This window comes from Entelurus aequoreus, linkage group LG13 (assembly GCF_033978785.1).
Source record: "Entelurus aequoreus isolate RoL-2023_Sb linkage group LG13, RoL_Eaeq_v1.1, whole genome shotgun sequence".
Lineage (NCBI taxonomy): Eukaryota > Metazoa > Chordata > Actinopteri > Syngnathiformes > Syngnathidae > Entelurus > Entelurus aequoreus.
The window spans coordinates 23,747,062-23,753,848 of record NC_084743.1 but is presented as its reverse complement, the minus strand read 5'-3'; positions in this window follow the sequence as shown (position 1 = coordinate 23,753,848).

The following is a 6,787-nucleotide window of genomic DNA, read 5'->3' as shown; positions in this document are numbered from 1 at the left end:
GTCTGTGTTACACACAATTACTTGTATTCTGTTTGACACATTAGACTGTGGCAGTGAATAATTATCATCTCACAATGTTGTGAACAACAAAACAACTAAATGAAGTGTAAAAAGTAAATGAGAGGGAGAAAAAGAAGAAAAAAAAGCACCGCCAGCTGTTCTACACGCAGAAGCGTCGCATAGTTTCTAAACCATATGCTTGCTTGAGAAGTGACTACAATTACAAATGATTAGTTGGATGAAATGAAAAAAATAGAATACATTGTTTTCAGCATGGAAGACATTTTGTGTGGAGGCTGTACATACATTTCTGTTAGGGAAACAACATAGATGACACAGTTTTTAGATTTTTTTTTTTTACAGAAATCCTGTAAATTCAGGACTATAAGACGCTACTTTTTTTCCTACGCTTTGCACCCTGCAGCTTAGAGAATGGTGCGGCTAATTTATGGATTTTTCTTTGCTGAAGGCAATAATGCAAATAGTTTTCATAAAAAGATTACATTTTTGAACTCACAATTTCCTTTCTTTGATTATTTAAAAAATAAATATGACATTGTTCCTACATGATACATTTACCTTATTTTTCGGACTATAGGGCGCACTTAAAATCCTTTCATTTTCTCAAAAATACCATACCATACCATACCATACCAACTTTATTTATAAAGCCCTTTAAAAACAAGCACAGTTGAAGAACAAAGGGCTGTACACCACAAAGAAATAGAGGCAAAGGACAGACTAAAAAATAACATTTAAAACAGATCTGAAAAATACACATTGACAAAACAAATGCAAATTACCCTTAGAACAATTTGTTGGATAAAAAACAGTTTAAAAAGTTAAAAAAGCTATTTTATTTGGTAAATGGTGTAATGATAAGTGTGACCAGTAGATGGCAGACACACATAAGAGATACATGTAGACTGCAAGATGACGCCAGTAGACAACACCAAAACATTAAATGTTTCATTGAAATTATAGAATATTACCACTCAAAAATCTGTCAAAATGTTTTAGTACGATTTTGGTAAGCTACAAAGCCGCACCGATTGACAGATTGTCGGCGTATTACGGCTACCGTAGTCATACGTACTGTGCTTCAACAAACGGTATTATTATGGTGTATGTATAAAGACCGCAAAATGGCACCTATTAGCAGACAAACTGTCTGGCCTTTTGTTTGGCAATATTATGCAAAGCCAACTTTTCTTACCTTCTGGTACCTGCTGATGTGTATATGGGATCTGCATAAGTTCTGAAAATTTGCACGCGTCCGCCATTGTAGTCCGTGCCGACTTTGTATGGTATTTTTTTTTTTTTTTTTGTCATAAAAATATACAATCATGTGTGCTTACGGACTGTATCCCTGCAGACTGTATTGATCTATATTGATATATAATGTAGGAACCAGAAATATTAATAACAGAAAGAAACAACCCTTTTGTGTGAATCAGTGTGAATGAGTGTAAATGGGGGAGGGAGGTTTTTTGGGTTGGTGCACTAATTTTAAGTGTATCTTGTGTTTTTTGTGTTGATTTAATTTTTAAAAAAAAATATATATATATATTTTTAATTTTTTAATTTCTTGTGCGGCCCGGTACCAATCGATCCGTGGACCGGTGGTTGGGGACCACTGATGTCGACCACAAGCAAGTGTTTTAAATGTATAAAAAAAATCATAATATGACCCCTCTGAATGCACTTTATAATCTGGTGTGTCTTTTGAAAGAAAATAGACCTGAATAGAACCGCTCATCGGCAGTGAGCCTTATAATCTGGTGCGCCCTATGGTCCGAAAAATACGGTAAGAGTCTTTTCACCATGCAAAGCTTACATCTGCATTGAATCGTAGTGTTTTAAAAAGTATAGTTCGTGAATCGTATCGTAACCCATGTATCGAGATTCATATCGGATTGCCATTTAAGGTAGAGATGCACACTCCCAATGTTTGAGTGTCTGTAAGTATTAACTTACAATGGCATTCTTTTTGTATTGTTTCAGCTTCACAAAATCTTCAGTAAATTCACCAAAACGTCATGTGGAGTTATTGAGTCTGTTTAGCTGATTGGAGAGCTAGTTCCGCAGCCAGTGAGTCCATGATGATAACTTCTGTTTTTCGATTAGCCGTTTTACTGCTGTGTTACAGACACCCTTTAGAAACAAATTAGGTATGTAAATAAAAATGTACAACATTTTTCTGTGTAAATAACTCATCTCAGGGCGTTCAATCAATCGCAACTGGACTGCTTGGTTTGTCTTGGAAGACGTTTTGCCGCTCATCTGAGTAGGCTTCATCATTTCGTGCTCACAGACTTAGATTGGTCAGATCTAGCCCAGCGGTTAGTGCCAAAACACCAGATATTTATACTCCAAATAACCAGGAGGGTGTGCCTGGGCAAGGATGGTTTCGCCCTATCGTAGTGAGAAAAACAACTGTTTTAATGCAAACAAGCAATCCTACTGATTCATGATTCAGTGCATTCTTCATTACACTGGATAGCATACACCAGATTGTTTTTGAAGCTGTGGGGTGTCCGGTTTTTAGGATGCACCAGTTTCTGTCTCAGGGTGTTGGCTGGTTTGAAGTGTACTGGGATGTTGTGTTGGTTAAAAATTATTCTGTTTCTCAGATAGACCTGATACATATGGAATGACAATATTTTTGCGTCTGTCACCTTTTTACTCCTCATCCACTCTGTTCATGTTATTTCTGGAACTAGATCCACTTTTCACAAACGACCAGCTGGGATAACCACAGGTTTTGAGGGCTTCCCTCAAATGCCTATGCTCTTTCTCTTTGGCAAGTAGGCGGTAGGAACATTATCAGCTCTGTGTTGTAGGGTTCTGATAACGCTCAGTTTGTGTTCCAGTGGGTGGTGTGAGTCAAAAAGTAGGTATTGATAGGCGTGGGTTTTCGTTAAACCCCAACATGGAGGCCCCGGTTTTCTCCAATGTGGCCATCACAGTCCAAAAAAGACAACTTACTGTCTATGAAATCCTCATGTGTGAACTTGTTGTTTTTGTCCCCTGGGTTAATGTGCTCGATGAAGGCTTGCACTTTTTGGTTTCTGATTTTCACCCATGTGTCATCCACGTATTTGTACCAATGACTTGGTACTGTTCCTTTAAAAGTGCTCAAAGCTCTGTTTTCCATGTCCTCCATGTAAAGGTTTGCTACTATTGGGGACATAGGTGATCCCATGGCACAACCATGTTTTTGTTAGTAAAACATTCCCATGAATTGAAAGTATGTAGTGTTAAGGCAAAGTTCCAGCAAAAGGCAAATCTGTTCTGGGTTTAGTATGGATCTATCCTGTAAGGTGTGATCACCTAGTAGACGTTGCCTCACTGTCTCATCCGCATCCTCAGTTGGAATACAGGTGAACAGGGAGGTTACGTCAAATGAAACTATGGATTCATATTTGTCTAGTTTTAGATCTCTTATCTGCACTATAAAGTCAGTGAGTTTTGGACATGAAATTGAGTTTTGCCCACCAAAAGGTGCTAAGATGTTGGCCACATACTTACCAATAATGTATGTCATTGAGTTAATGCTGCTGACAGTGGGTTTGTGGGGATCCCCATGTTGGTGTATTTTTGGGAGGCCATAAATACCAGGGATGGTTTCTTGTCGGTATAAGCGCTAAAACAATACCCGGTTGATGGCTTCTGACTTTTGTAGAGTTTGTAAGCGCCTGATGATTCTTCTCTTGTACCCATTTGTGGGGTCCCTTTTGAGTATTTCATGTGTTGAGAGTCTTTGAGGAGTGTGAGCAGCTGGTTTTGGTAGTCAGTTGTGTTGAGAATGACTGTGCATCTCCCCTTGTCAGCCGGCAGGATTGTAAGGTTTTCATCCTTGCTCAGTAATGTTACTGACTTTCTCTCCTCCAAGGAAAGGTTTTGGGGTGGGGGTTTGGCATTAGAAAGAGCTGCTGTCACTTTCAGCCATATTTGCTCCCCTTCGGTTTCTGTTAGGTGGTTTCTCCTAATGATTCCGTCTCTGTGATCAAATCAACTGTAGGAATCCGATGTTGAGTTATGGCAAAGTTCAACCCATTTTGCCAATACATCTTTTTCTGGTTGGTTAAGATTTCTGCTGGACAAATTCTCTATCCATGCGATTCTTTATCAGTTGAGTTCCCAGTTCTTAAAGGCCTACTGAAAGCCACTACTACCGACCACGCAGTCTGATAGTTTATATATCAATGATGAAATCTTAACATTGCAACACATGCCAATACGGCCGGGTTAACTTATAAAGTGACATTTTAAAATTCCCGGGAAATATCCGGCTGAAACATCGCGGTATGGTGACGTATGCGCGTGACGAAGTCCGAGTAACGGAAGTTATGGTACCCCGTAGAATCCTATACAAAGAGCTCTGTTTTAATTTCATAATTCCACAGTATTCTGGACATCTTTTGCAATTTTTTTAATGAACAATGAAGGCTGCAAAGAAGACAGTTGTAGGTGGGATCAGTGTATTAGAAGCGGACTACAGCAACACAACCAGGAGGACTTTGTTGGAGCGCTAGCCGCGCTAGCCGCGCTAGCCGCGCTAGCCGCCGACTTCACCTTGACTTCCTACGTCTCCGGGCCGCCAAACGCATCGGGTGAAGTCCTTCGTCCTTCTGCCGATCGCTGGAACGCAGGTGAGCACGGGTGTTGATGAGCAAATGAGGGCTGGCTGGCATAGGTGGAGAGCTAATGTTTTTGGCATAGCTCTGTGCAGTCCGGTTGCTAAGTTAGCTTCAATGGCGTCGTTAGCACAGCATTGTTAACCTTCGCCAGCCTGGAAAGCATTAACCGTGTATTTACATGTCCATGGTTTAATAGTATTGTTGATTTTCTATCTATCCTTCCAGTCAGGGGTTTATTTCTTTTGTTTCTATATGCAGTTAAAGCAAGATGCTATCACGTTAGCTCGTAGCTAAAGCATTTCGCCGATGTATTGTCGTGGAGATAAAAGGCACTGAATGTCCATTTCGCGTTCTCGACTCTCATTTTCAAGAGGATATAGTATCCGAGGTGGTTTAAAATACAAATCCGTGATCCACAATAAAGAAAGGAGAGTGTGGAATCCAATGAGCCAGCTTGTACCTAAGTTACGGTCAGAGCGAAAAAAGATACGTCCATCGCTGCCTCTCAAGTCATTCACTGTAACGTTCCTCATCTACGAATCTTTCATCCTCGCTCAAATTAATGGGGTAATCATCACTTTCTCGGTCCGAATCTCTCTCGCTCCATTGTAAACAACGGGGAATTGTGAGGAATCCTAGCTCCTGTGACGTCACGCTACTTCCGGTACAGGCAAGGCTTTTTTTTTATCAGCGAGCAAAAGTTGCGAACTTTATCGTCGATTTTCTCTACTAAATCCTTTCAGCAAAAATATGGCAATATCGCGAAATGATCAAGTATGACACATAGAATGGATCTGCTATTCCCGTTTAAATTAAAAAAAAATCATTTCAGTAGGCCTTTAAGCCTCCAAATGACTGCTTGCGTTGTGGAGGTGTTCTTACTAAAATGTCGTTTTTGAAACGTTCTTGTTTGTCTTGCTTTGGTTCTGTTGTGTTGTCCAAGTTGGGCTTTGATTGTGAAATTTGTCACGTTTTACCAGACCTCTTCAGGGAAGATATTTTGCAATTTGAGAAGTTTTGTCTAAGTCTATGAGCACGAACTGATGAAGCCTACTCGGAGGAGCGTCGAAACGTCTTCCAAGACCAACTAAGCAGTCCAGTTGCGATTGGTTTAACACCCTGAGATGACAATGACCTGGATGAATGAGAACCTTCATAGACATGTAAATAACTCATTTCACAATTAATATATCTGCAGCTTATAGTCAAATGTTTTTTTTTTCCCCAAAATTTAGCGGGTGCAGCTTATATAGTCTGGAAAATTCGGACTATATAATTGTGTTTGGCCTTGCAGCACACAAAAAAGATTGTGTATATTAAAGAAAACAATATTTTCTTGAGTTAATAATTTGCCATTCACACCTTGACTATTTGTTTTGTTTTCATAACAAAAATAGTGTTTGAGGCTGCCATTTGTACAGTTGTGTGTGTAGATACAGTAAAACATATGTTTGTGAAAAACTTCAGCAAGATATTGTCAACCATACTAATTTTGGTTACAATGTTCGTGTGAAATGACATCTTCATCCCATTTCATCTCTTGTGTGGATAATTATTTGATAACAATTATGTGGATTTTACAAACACCAAAACCGGTGAAAATGGCACGTTGTGTAAATCGTGAATAAAAACAAAATACAATAATTTGCAAATCCTTTTCAACTTGTATTCAATTGAGTCATGGACGCCCCTGCTTATTTCAGTAAGACAATGCCAAGCCACGTTTTAAAAACAGTGTGGCTTCATAGTAAAACAGTGCGGGTACTAGACTGGCCTGCCTGTAGTCCAGACCAGTCTCCCATCGAAAATGTGTGGCGCATTATGAAGCCTAAAATACCACAACAGAGACCCAAGACTGTTTAACAACTTAAGCTGTACATCAAGCAAGAAGGGGAAATATTCCCACCTGAAAAGCTTCAAAAATGTGTCTCCTCAGTTCCCAAACATGTACTGAGTGTTGTTAAAAGGAAAGGCCATGTAACACAGTGGTAAAAATTCCTCTGTGCCAACTTTTTTGCAATGTGTTGCTAAGTTAATGATTATTTGCAAAACAAAATTATGTTTCTCATTTTGAACATTAAATATCTTGTCTTTGCAGTCTATTCAATTGAATAAACGTTGAAAAGAATTTGCAAATCATTGTG